We start from the raw sequence: 14,107 nt of genomic DNA on the forward strand, positions 1-14,107 counted from the left end.
GTGAAGTGAAGTTGCTCAGTCATGTCTGACTCTTTGCAACCCCATGGACTGTAGCCCACCAGGCTCCTCTGTCCATGGGATTTCCCAGGCAAGAATACTGGAGTGGGTTGCCATTTCCTTCTCCAGGAGATCTTCCCAACCCAGGGATTGAACCCAGGTCTCCCGCATTGTAGGCAGATGCTTTACTGTCTGAGCCACCAGGGAAGTCCTAACAAACCTAGATAGTGTATTAAAAAGCAGAGACATCACTTTGCCAACAAAGGTCCCTACAGTCAAAGCTATGGTTTATCCAGTAGTCATATTCGGATGTGAGAGTTGGACCATAAAGAAGGCTGAGCGCTAAGAACTGATGCTTTTGAATTGTGGTGCTGGAGAAGATTCTTGATAGTCCCTTGGACTGCAAGGAGATCAAACCGGTCAACCCTAAAGGAAATCAACCCCAAATACTCATTGGAAGGACTGTTGCTGAAGCTGAAGCTCCAATACTTTGGCCACTTGATGTGAAGAGCTGACTCACTGGAAAAGACAAAGGCAAAAGGAGAAAGGGGCAACGGAGGATGAGATGGTTAGACAGCATCACTAATCAGTGGACATGGATTGAGCAAAGTCCAGAAGATACTGGAGGACAGAGGAGCCTGGCCTGCTGCAGTCCATGGGGTTGCAGAGAGTTGGATACGAGTTAGTGACTAAACAACAAGGAAGTGCAGTGTGGAGACTGGCTGGGCGCTGGGGGATGATGGCTAAAGGGGTGGAGAGCCCTCACAGCTGCTGCACTTTCCCTTGTCCCCTCCATTACCATTCTTCCTGAATGTGGGTGCTTGTGGTAGATGGGTGAGAGATAACCTGTAGGTCAGAGCATCCCTCAGAGACTCCTCCAGAGGCTGAATTCTCTGAGATGGGTTTGGAAGCTCTAAGTCAATGTGTTCTTGAGCTCTTAGACCTGAGAGCAGACTGGCCACTTGAGCAGTGGCTCTTGGCCACTGGTGATGGTATGCTGATGTGCTGGGTATGTCGAAGGCTTGCAAGGTGGGCCATCACCATCAGTAACCAAGTGCTGATGTTCAAGAATGAGTCTGTCTAATCATGGGTTATAGCAGATTCAAAGTTACGTCCACGTGATAATGTCTCACTTGCATTAGGATCTGCTCTCTTCAAATATAAAGGAGGAGAGTTCATCTAGAGAGCCGGCCAGCACACAAGCCTGACTTGCCACAGCGCCAGGAGATGACAGAGGACAGAACCTCCGGCACTGTACAGATGCTCCGCTCTGTGCCAAGTACCAACTGATCTAACTGTATGAAGAGCCAGCACTGGGCGAAGCCCTCTGTTACCTCCCGTCTCTGCTCTTCTGTTCGCCTTCTTCCTCTCCAGGTTCAAACGTGCCCAAGTCTCTCCTGTCTAAAAGACACACAGGCCCAAGTCTGCCCTGCTTCTGGACTCTCCCTGACGTTATTTTTAGGTTCTTTCTCCTTCTGCCTGCTTTACTTCTGGCAAGAGGAATGTGCAGCTTCAAGTTTCTCACAACTCACTCCTTCACACCTTTATTTCATAGAAACCGTTTTCTCAAAGGCCTTTGCAGTTTCCTCAGAGCTGAGCCCATCGGCTTTTTCTCAGTCCCCATCCACATCTATTTTGCCCGACAACTGAACACACACTCACTTCTGCATTTTCCGTGACTGCTCTCTTCTGGGTTTCCTCCTGCGTCTCTAATACACCTTTTTTGTTTTCATGTGTGTTCCTTGAAATGTGAACTCTCCTCCTTAAGGTTCTATCCTCAGCTGTCTTCTTGGTGATTTCATCTGGTGATTTCATCCCGGAACATCAAGTATCATTTCTATTAATGTATTTTAACCTCACACTTTAGAAAAAGCCATTTTATTGAGATATAGTTGACATACTGTAAAATCCACTCATTTAAAGCACACAACTCAATAATTTTTAGTACATTCACAGAGCCCCACAAATATTCTTGCATATAACATCTGTCCATTTCCTTGCAGAGGCTTGGTCTCGGGTTGCATCTTCACATTCTGATACCCGCATTATGGTACACTACTGTTAATGTTATTTGCAGGATGAAGCTTCTGAACATTTGGTAGCAGGGATAATCATACATTGAGCTATACACACTGTTTCATCCAAGTCTCCTGATGATCAGGACATATAAGATGACAGACAGGGGGTTAAGGATATGCCATCTGTGGAACAAAGCTAAGTAGCTGCCCTTGAAGGGATCTGTTTTTTTTTTTTTTATTCATTAACCATATACTCTTTCCAAAGAGATCTGTGCCTAGAACTGAATCCAGGAGGATAGTAGACTGGGCACAAGGAAAACTGTTCATACCAAATTCAGAGAAATTCTGAATACAGTGCGAGCACACACACACCCACCCACCCACACACACACAAATGTCATCTGTGACTCTATACGAAGCGGCACACAAGAGAGGAGGAGAACTAAACTGGCTGTTAAGGGCTGAACACGTCTGCTTCCGGGCTTAGTCGTTCACGCTGCTTACAGATCAAACCTGATGATGCTTTCAGTTTGATCTCCCTGACAAGCTAGTGTTCAAGCAAGGTCCAAACTAAAGGCTTCCTCTTCTGCTCCATGTGCTGTGAGTCTCAGTTGTGTCCAACTCTTTACAACCTTAGGGACTGTAGCCTACCAGGTTCCTCTGTCTATGGGATTCTCTAGACAAGAATACTAGAGTGGGTTGCCATGCCCTTATCCAGGGTATCTTTCCAACCCAGGGGTCGAACCCGAGTTTCTTGCATTGCAGGTGGATTCTTTACTGCTGAGCCACTGGGAAAGCCCTTCTACTCCACAGCCACAGGGAAGAAGTCTATTGCTGCTGCTGAAAGAATGAGTTTGCCCTTTAAATATCTGACCACCAGGAACTATGGTTTGTCCCTGCAGTGTGACTCCAAAGCACTGTGTCTAGAGCAGCTGGGCAGTCATCAAAAATGCATACATATGTCAGACTTCCTGAACTGTACCCTTTAAATACATGCAGTTTATTGTACATAGATTACATCTCAATACATTTGTTAAAAATTGCATAGACACCCACACACAGACACATACATGCACATACCTCTAATGAAATAATAGATCTAGCCAGCAGCTCTGTCAGCATCTAGGTGAAAGCTGACAGGAAACTTTACAATGGATGCATAAGGCTGACAGCACCTGACTCCACTGACCAATTTTACATCGAAAATAGGACAACCAGACATTATATGCTTTCCTGATGGAATGCAATAAGAGGTTCACAGGAATATCACCTACTGCCATACTCTTCCTAAAATAACTCAACCTGAGTCCACCAAAGCCTTTGGATCTGGCGCCAGATCATAAGCAATGTGTGACAGGAACACGCTGCAAGGCTGCAGTTAGCCAAAGCACCAAGTCAGAGTGTGGCAGATGTTACAGGATCAATGGTCTGGAGTCTTAACAACAAGAGGAAAAAAGCAGGTGGGTAGACCTGCTATAGGTTCTAAGAAACCTAGAAACGTATCAACCAAATGCAATGTGTGGTTCTTCTTTAGAGCCTAATCTGAACAAGCCAAATATAAAAACGTATTTTTGAGAAAACTGGGGGAAATGTTTAAAATACTGTTTGTCTCTTGCTATACCACTCTGTATTTTTTTTTTAAACAATTTCGTTGATGTAGAACTGACATACAATGAACTGCACATATTTAAAAGGTACAACTTGATAAATTTTGACATATCGTATTTACTTGTGAAATCACCACAACCAAAATAATGAACGTGTCCATCACCCCCAGAAGTTTCATGCCCCTTTGCAGTCCTTTCCCCCAGCTGCCCTCCCCTAAACCCTAAGTCCAAAATTGGAGAAATTTAAATACAGACTAAGTATTAGATAATACTAATTATTAGTTTGATGTGACAATGGCATTATGGCTGTATTTTTTCAGTTTTTATATGTTAGAGACATCTCTGAAGTATTTACAGGTGAAATATAATGATGTATAGAATTTGCTTTAAAATACTCTAGGGGGAAAATGTGGCAGGAAGATAAATGAAACACAATTGTCAAAATGTTCATAATTTTTGAAGCTGATTGATGGGGACATGGAGTTCATTACAACTAGTCCCTTTATTTTTGCGTATGCCTGAAAAGTTCCATGAAAAAAAAAATTTAAAGACAAAAAAGCAAACAATATACTCTCTGATAGCAAAGAAGACCTTGAGCTATGAAGCATTCACAAATTAGACAAGTTACGAGACACCTTTCCTCTCTGCCATTTACCATCGTATCTAGTTTACCCTGCAACGCACCCTCCCACCCACTACGACACCCCCAATCAAGGCGGAGCAGTTTTTTGAGGCAGTGTTAGTCACAGACATGGCTTGCATAGTCCTCTGGTCTGGGCCTCAAGAAAACAGCCTTTAGACTCAGGTGGCAAACTCTGTAGCTTCCCCAAGAAACTTCATCAGAATTCTGCTCACAAAAATTTCCAGAGGATATTTGTCTTTAGCGGGCACAAGGCCACTTTAGTGGATCTGTTGAAGTGTTCTTGCTTAGTCTAATGTTTTCTTTCTTTATGAAACTTCTTTATTGGGAAAGAAAAATCTGTTTTTTTTTTTTGCAATTCTGCTTCTTCCTCACTAACTCTGATTTATCCAAATGGCAAGGAGCTCATCCTATGCCTTTCCGAGTTTCACTGTAGTCACAGGAAAAAACAGTAGCACAACAAATACTTGTGTTCCTCTGACTCCCGTCAGATGAAGGTTACTCCCAGTCCATGCGATGTTTGCGGAAGCAAAATTCGGCCACACAGAATCAATACAATATTCACAAACATACTGCTTTGTATTTGGCCCCTCCTCTTTGGACATTTGTCTTCTTTGCTCTTGAAATAAAATGCTCAAAAGTTGTGTTTTCATTCATGCAAAATAGGATGGACCTCTGTCCTGACAGATGTGCTCTGGCATATTGTTGAGCCCATCATGAATCCTTGGTTTCATACCAGAACACCAGTGATACCACTATAGAAGTTAACTCTCAAATGCATTATTCTGAGAAAATTTATTCAAAGTTTCAACTTGAAATGCCAAGAACTGCTTTCCCAGCTGCAGCCCAGGCAGCGAAATTGGGAATCTCCCTCCTCCCACTTTCCCCACATGGCTGAGGAGGGCTTTCCACACATGGCCATTTGTATGGGAGACACATATATACATTAGGAACTGCCTGCAGAGGAAGAAAAAGGAACAATTTCTGTGAATAGAAAATAAATCTGACTAGAATTTAGACATGGATCATCCGGATGAGATGGTGATTTCAGTGGCTGCTCTAAGGAAAGGAAACCCCATCATGCTGATGTCTTGTTTCTTAAAAAAGGATGGTAGTATATTTAATCCAGTGCTTTCCCGATGATATGCCAGGGCACATCCGTCAGGATTGAGGCCCTTCATATTTTGCATCAATGGAGAGACAGCTTTTGAGCACTTTATTTCAAGAGCAAAGAAAACAAATGTCCAAAGAAAAGGGCCAAATACAAAGTGGTGTTTGTTACATACACACAAAAGGAGAAGACTAGAAGCTACAAAGAAAACACTCAGGGGCTTTAAATGAGAACAAGTTATACAAAGTATAAACTGGCCATATAACTGAAACTACCAGGCGTTTTTCGTTTTGTTTAAAGAGGCAGGCCTATGTATACAACACTTTAAAATACAGTATGTGAAGGAGAAAAGGGGTAGACGAGTGCCTATAATATGCCATCAAGACTGGAAAACACTACGCAAGCACCATCTCCCTCCCTCTTATCACATGCCCTGTAGTGCAAACTGGGGTGGAGGGGAGTAAAGGTAGGAAAAAAAAGAGAGCCACTAACATTTGTACCTTTTGGGGGAAAAAAAAATCATGTGTTATCTATTTTCCAAAAGGCTACAACACTAAGGAAACTGTTTCAATAATCTTAAAAAGTCAGGCATCAGCAAGATGGCAGAAGATAAGCACAGAGCATACATGATTTACTATATCTTTATTAGAAAATAGGATTCGGGGACAGGCAGTCTGATGGTACTTATGGCATATGGAGAACCTAAGGAGTTATATTCTAGTAGCACTCAATGTTGCAAAAGGAACCCCCTCACACACTTTTCTACAAGCTTATGACCTGCAAAGTGCAGACCTCTTTGGCTTATTGCAGAAGCCTCAGTCGGTCATGTCAATCACCTGAAATTTCATATCAGCCAAGGTACCAAGGTAATTTCTACTCTGCTTCCCCAGAGGCCACTACCGAAAATTGTCAATAGAAGGGAATTCTGTGAGCAGACTCTTCCAACTCTCAAGAGAGCTTCATTTCCTTCATGGACAGATCCTAACATTATTCCAGTTTACTGGGCAGCAAAGTAATTCTCTCAACACCCAGGCCACTTCCCTGAAGGAGCGTGAGTGTGACAGTGCGGGTGTGGTCGGGATGGGGAAGGCCATCGGCTGGGTGATGGAGGCCTCCTCCCTCTGCACCACTCCAAGTATATCAGGCACATTATAAGCCTCAGTTTCTTAAGTCTGTAAAACTGAGGAGCAATAAAACCTACTCCAAAGAGTTGTTCTGAGGGAGATGCAAATGAGATGGCCGTGTAACTGCATTCTGAAACTGGCTGACTCTAAACAAAGTACTGGCTGACTTGGCTACCTTGTCACTCATTCCCCAAAAGTTATTTTTGCTTCCACAGGGCTTAGAGTTGGGCTGGCTAATTGAGCAGCTTATAGTAACTGACTACCTGGCCTTGACTTTATCAATAGTTTCATCCAAGAAGCCCGTCATACCAAAATATTATTAAATAAGAAAACTGAGGATACTTTCATATTAAAAATAAGAAAAATCACTACCTTTCCAAAACAAATGAGAGTTTTATTATTCATTATCTCTTTTTCTTAGGTTTTTGAAAAATTGTGTTTAACAGTAACACAGAGCAAGGATAGTGAAAGTCCAAATAAGATGTTAAAAACAAACCCAGAACACCATAAAATGCCACTGAATTAAAGAAGCAGACTTGGTCTCAGCTCACACTCTCCAATGGGGGTATGCCCATTGAATACTTACAGGTCCAACAGAATGTGCTGCGTGGCAAAAATATAAAGGGGGCCTTCTTTCAAATAAGGCATAGAAGGCATTTCAAAGACGTGAACTGTGCATGAACCCTCATCTCTCGTTAAGAATAAAGCAGAAGTACTTCTGGGAACTCAACTATAGTGAGCTGGCACGAGAGAATAGAAGGCCAGTGCACACCCAGGCAACCAACTTCATGTAGTTTAAATCTCACAAGTCCCAGCCACTTCTTCTCCTATTTTAAATATATCCTGGCCTGCCAGTGGATCCCACCATTTAGATGAAGGCACTGACACGCCCATTAATAGCAAATAGAGAATCTTATAAGGGAAACACATAAAGCCAATCAACTGTTATTAATTAATTGTAGGTTAATTTACAACAGCAGGAAGTGGAAAACTGGTGCTAAGGGGCAGGATACTGCACAACTGAAATGCAAGGAGGAAGAAACTAAAGAGTGAAAGGAAAGTATGAATCACTGCCTGAGACCCTGGAGAAGAAAGACTCGAGCCTTAAGGAGTATTTGACAGCAAGGAGGGAGGTCCCTAAAAAACAATATGAGAACAAAAAATAAGCTTTACTGACTTCATCATTTTTTCCCCCTGTATCCTTCCCATGTTGCCTGCGGTAACTGTGCTGAATGTTGTCCATACCCATCAAGTTATAACCTCAGTGGGGTTTAACAAAACAAGATTCCGGCAGGCCAGAATTAGTTATTCATATATATTAAAAGCTACTCATTATCTGTAGCTTTTAATACATATGAATAACTAGAATGGTAATTTTTCTCAAGTTAAACCTTTCATTTCTGAATATGTGCTTTCTGAGTCTGACATCTCAGAAAACTTCAGTTTGTTATTTTTAAGTTACTGGTCACTGACAGCCTACAGTCAAAGGTAAAGTCCCCATCAAACAACCCAATTCCACTACAGCCAATTTATCAAAACATGTATGTTATCACTCTACCTATCACTCACATAAGAACTTATCAGGATTAATAAGAACTAAACCACTTTGAAGGAACTGTCAGTAAAAAAAAAATCTTATCTAATATTGGCAGAAGCTAAATAACAGACATTACATATTCCAAGAGACCAATTAACAGTCTTCTGAGGGACCACTTAATGCATTATTTATTCTAAGAGGCCAGCCTGAGTCTGCCAGTAAAGAAAATATCTCAGAATTTAGTGGGAAGTGCGGCAGGACACATTAAGGTGTTGATGTCATTAAATAGTTTTAAGAAATAAAGGAATCCTCACTTTGTGTTCATATGTGAAAATGATGCAGAATGTCTCTAAAACTGCAGATAAGGCTTTATCTTCTAAGGCTGAAGTTCGAAAGAAGAAAAATGTATTGGACACAATAATCCATCTGTTAAAAACACCAAAATCCTGAGGTCTGGATGACTGCAGAGTTCTAGGGCCCCCCAAACCCATTTATGAAAAGCCCAGGCAGGGCTAATATCATACTCAGTGATGAAAATTGAAAAAATTACCTCTGTTCATAGATGACATGATATTATATGTAGAAAACTCTAGAGATAACACACACATACACACACAGTTAAAACTAATAAATTCAGCAAAGTTGTAGTATACAAGATCAATATATAAAACTCAGTGTGTTCTATACACTAACAATGAAATATGAAAAGGAAACTAAGAAAACAAATTCATTTATAAAGAATAAAATAAAAAAGAATACATACTTGGGAGTAAATGTCACCAAGGAAGTAAAAGACTTATACTGAAAACTACAAAACACTGTTGAAAGAAATCACAAATACATGAAAAGACATCTCATGTTCACAGACTGGAAAACTTAATATGTTAAGATGTCAATATTACCCAAAATAATCTACTGATTCAATGAAATCCCTATTAAAATTCCAGTGGCTTTTTTTTTTTTTGCAGAAATAGGAAAATATATCCTAAAATTCATATAGGATCTCAAGGGACTCCAAAGAGTCAAAACCATTTTGAAAAAGAACACCATTGGAAGAACATACTCATGTTCTCATTTCCAAACCTATCACAAAGCTACAGTAATCAAAACAGTATGGTACTGGCACAAATCCACCAGTGGAACAGAACAGAAAAACCCCGAATAAATTCTTGTGTATATGGTGAAATGAACTTCAGCAAGGGTGCCAAGACCACTCAGTGAAGAAAGAATTGTCTCTTTAACAAATGTTTTTAGAAAATTAATATCCACATGTAAAGGAATGATTGGACCCTTACACCATATACAAAAATTAACCCAAAATGGATTAAAGACCTAACCATAAAACCTAAAAACATACAAGTCCTAGAAGAAAACATAGGGGAAAATCTTCATGACACTGGACTTGGCAACGATTTCTTGGATATTATACCAAAAACACAGGCAACAAAAGCAAAAATAGAGAAGACTATATCAAACTTTAAAATCTTTGTGTATCAAAGGATACAATCAACAGAGTGAAAGGCAGCCTACAGAATAGGAAAAATATTTTCAAATAATTAATAACCAAAATGTATAAAGAATTTCTACAACACCAAAAAAAGAAAATCAAGCAACCCAATTAAACAAATCAAATAACCCAAAGGACTTGAATAGGCATTTCTCCAAATATGATATGCAAATGGCCAACATGCACTGAAAAGATGCTCAACATCAGTAATCATCAGAGAAATGCCCATCAATGGATGAATAAACAAACTGATACATGTATAATGGCACAGATTCAGCCTTAAAAAGGAATTCTGACACATACTACAACATGGATGAACCTTAAGAACATTATGCTAAATGAAATATGCCAGTCACCAAATGACAAATCAATATGATTTCACTTACATGAGGTATAGAAAATATTCGAAGAGTCAAATTCCTCAAAACAGAAAGTATAATGGTGGTTACCAGGGACTGAGGAGAGGAGGAAAAGCTATGTATGGATAGGGTTTTAGATTTGCAGGATGAAAAAGTTCTGTTTCACAACGAGGTAAATATCCTTAACACTACTGAAATGACTAAAATAGTAGTTTTTAAAAATATTTCTTTATTTAGCTGCCCTGGCTCTGAGCTGTGGCACACAGGATCCTTTAGTTACAGCCTGTGGGATCTAGTTCCCTGACAAGGGATCGAATCCAGGCCCTCGGCACTGAGAGCGAGGAGTCTTAGCCACTGGACCACCAGTGAAGTCTCAGTAGTTTTTTGTAGTTTTTTTTGCCTTTTTTTTTTACTTTACCACATTTTAACCAAAACTAGTTAAGATGATACTTTTATATGTTTCTTTCTTTTTGAAGAAAAACCATTAAAACATTTGTTCAGCACAAATGAGACCTGTGAACTCAAGAGTTTCCAGTCTCACATGGAAGATGAGAAATAGAGAGAGCCTGACTAGATAAGGGCCCCTTATGAGGCCGCCAGAGCAAACACAGTAAAAGCTTCACTAAGAAGCAAGGTAAACTACACGTCAATTGCTATTTCCTGAGTGTGCTTTCAACTGATATGACTGATTCAATCACCTGGGAGTCCACTCTACCCCAAGGTAATTTTTACCCCCACAAATGGATCTAAACCTACCAGTCTAGATGAAGACATTCCCCAACTACTCTCCAGACCAATAATTCCACTGGCCAAGGTAAGATGCCTATCTGTTTTGTTCTTGGGAAATACTGTTCTTTGTTAAGAAACTACATCTGTCCAATGTTCTTGGTGTTAGGTCCCCTTCTTTACAGTGATAATAGAGAGACAGTTTGGGTTGGCATACATGTGCACATGCAAGTGTGTATTTTATAGATCCATGAAATTAGAAAAAAAATCTGGGAACTACTGTTTTAGATAAAGTCCTCTTAGACCAAAGCCTTGGAGAGCCTTCTAACCTTCTGAGCCTATGATCCTAAATGGCTCAGAGAAAGGTTTCTCATGGTAATTGCCAACATTGGTTTTGGGCTCTTGACTATGTTTTCTTTTACACAGAACTATTTCCTTATTAAAAGTACTTTTATTTCATCTTCAGCTTCCTACCCTATAAAATAGTTATGGCACATATTTTTAATGTGTCATTTACAAATAAACTAGAGGCAATACGTGTGTGTGTGCTAAGTCATTTTAGTCATGTCCAACTCTTTGTGACCCTATGGACTACGGCCTGCCAGGCTCCTCTGTCCAAGGGATTCTCCAGGCAAGAATACTGGAGTGGCTTGCTACGCCTTCCTCCAGAGGATCTTCACAACCCAGCTATCAAACCTACGCCTCTTATGTCTCCTGCATTGGCAGGTGGGTTCCTTACAACTAGCAGCACCTGGGAAGCCCCCAGAGGCAGGATAGCATCGCGCTTAAATGTTCAAGCCAAACTGCTGGGGTTGGAGTTCAAGCTCTATCGTTATTAGTTATATATGACCTTGGGAAAATAATCTTTCTGGGGCTCAGTCTCCTTCTCTGTAATATGGAGACAATAATAGTTTATACTTCATAGGGTTGTTGTGAGAATTAAGTGAGTTAATATCTGTAAAATGCTTACAGCAATGCCCAGTCAGAGCTCAAGAAATGCCCAGCACAGTCAGAGCTCAAGAAATGACTGTCAGCATATAAAGCGACCCTGTAGCTTGCTCCACATCACAAACTGGCACTGCCAGTGAAGGATTATAACTATGATTATGCTCTCTGCTGAAATCCTTCCACTACCCACACAAACTCCTCTTCCCATTGGTCCAAAAATATAAGGTAATGTACAGGTATTTGGGGGCAAATTCTTACTCTGGGCTCTTCTCAGTCACCTTACATTAGGTTCCTGGACCCACTTCAAGGGTGTGTGTGTGTCTGTGTGGTGGGTGTAGGCTTCCCCACACCAACAAGCAATTAGTTCCTGGACGCCATCAGCGTGTCTGAGAATTCAACTGAATTCTGACACTATCTACCCAGAGATGGAATCAGATTCCACAGGTAAAGGGTTCAGTCCTACAAAACCATCTCTGCTTCAGACACCAATTGAAACCCCAATTTGTGACCTGTGGTTCTGACCAACTGGCTATTAATTAGAGGTTCCCATGACTCCCTCTTTGGGTTTGAAGCATTTGCTAGAATGGCTCACAGAAGTTAGGAAACTGTTTACTTACTGTATTACCAATTTATCATAAAGGATATGAATCAACAACTAGATGAAGAGATACAAAGGGCGAAGTCCTAAACGGGACTTGTGTTCTCATGGAACTCAAGGCTCAGCACAGCAGCACATGGAAACATTCTGGTTTCCCAGCGTGGAAGCTCTTTGAGCCCCATGTCACAAAGAGTTGGACATGACTAAAATGACTTAGCATGCACACACATATTGCCTCTAGTTTATTTGTAAATAAATAAACCCATTTTAGGTTTTTATGGTGGCTTCATTACATAGGCATGATTTCTTAAATCACCGAGCACTGAGGACTGATTCAATCTCTCCCCACTGCAGAGGTCAGGTGGTGAAATGAAGAGTTCCCACCCTCTAATCACATGGGTGGTTCTGTGGGCAACCAGACCCTGTCCTTAGGTGCTTTGCAAAAGTCATTTCATTAACATAGCAAAATATGCCTCCATCGCTCAACACTTAGGAAATTCCACGGGGTTTTGGAGCTGTGAGCCAGGAACTATGCACAAAGACCAAATATACGTGAGAAACATATTTTGGTCATCTGCATGATCTATATATATATATATATATTTTATAAATCACATTACCGCACACCTCTTCAAGGAGAATCCAACTTAGTCCCTCACAATCTGATCCTGCCATTTTATGCGGCAGGTTTGTTTACAATTTAAAACTACCTTCTTCTAGATATTTTTCAGATGAAAAATGTTTGCCCAATTCGAAATCTGACACACTTAAGGCTTTAAGAATATGTAATATTAATCAGCTTCACCACTTTCAGGAGCCTCTCTCTCAAGCATGCTCTCTGAGATGCTCTGCTTTGCATTCTCAAGTAGCTGTTGTGTGATGAGCTGCACAGATATAACTCAAGCAGAATACGGAAAGGAAACACTTTGAAGACATACCAAAGCAAAACTTCAAATGATATAGCACCACTGGGGACTCAGAGAAATTACAGCGGCTGATAAGCCTAGGGAGCATCGACGAGCACCTGCAGTATCTCTTTCTGAAGAGAGGATGGCAGGTGCACACTATGCCAAACTCCACACAGCTGCAAATCATGGACCAGCCTGGGCAGCTGGTGGGGACCCGCTGGCTAGATGGTAATTATTGGTCAGGCATCTTCAGCTACAAAGGCTAAGGTGTAGCTCATTACATCTGTATTCTTCAACGGGTTATTTATCTCAGTGCTAAAGTGATGGTTAGCCTCGAGGCATGTTTACCCATCTGCTAAAAAATAAAAATAGAAAGAATCATACACAAAGGGAAAACATATAAAGGGCTTAATAAAATTTGTAATGAGTCCTATGAGATATCATCTCTTCTCAATCCTCTCTGTACCTTGTTATAGAAAAGTCCCTTAAAATCTGAGAACGAAGTTAGATAAGCTCTAATAAAGTCTAAAAGTAGGAGTTGGTCTCTCTTTGCTTGCACCTGGAGTAGCCACTCTTCCTCCGCAGGGCCATGTGCTTCAGCAGAAGCTGACTTCAGCACTAGCTCCAGGGATGGGTCCTGTGAGGTCTCAGCCAGTTTGTGCACAGGCAATGGTCACAAGTCTAGCAGTGGGCATGTGGCCTAGCTTTGCCAATCAAACTGAAGGGGAAGGGCATAATCCACATGCAGGTAGAATAATTTTGTATTGAATCTTGGACATTTTGAATATTGTGAGATTCTGAGTCTTGCTTAAATCCTAAGGAAAATGTTAATATTTGCTTTAGTAAGTAATCAACCTGCTGGTTGGATTCAGATCACAAGTCCCAACTAACCCTTCTGTGAGGTATGGTTTAAATATCAGTTCTTCTATTGAGCCTGTGCTCCAGAGCATGGGAGCCGCAACTACCGAAGCCCACGTGTTCCAGAGCCTGTGCTCTGCAACAAGAGAAGAAGCAATAAGAAGCTTCT

General features: G+C 40.9%; 1 protein-coding gene across 13 annotated transcripts in view; it reads right to left on the reverse strand.

The window, feature by feature from the left end:
- Window positions 1-14,107, reverse strand: part of USP49 (ubiquitin specific peptidase 49) — a 77,047-nt gene that overhangs the window by 19,213 nt on the left and 43,727 nt on the right. The gene's annotated exons all lie outside the window — the stretch shown is intronic.

Source organism: Bos taurus, chromosome 23 (assembly GCF_002263795.3).
Source record: "Bos taurus isolate L1 Dominette 01449 registration number 42190680 breed Hereford chromosome 23, ARS-UCD2.0, whole genome shotgun sequence".
NCBI classification, from domain to species: Eukaryota; Metazoa; Chordata; class Mammalia; order Artiodactyla; family Bovidae; genus Bos; species Bos taurus.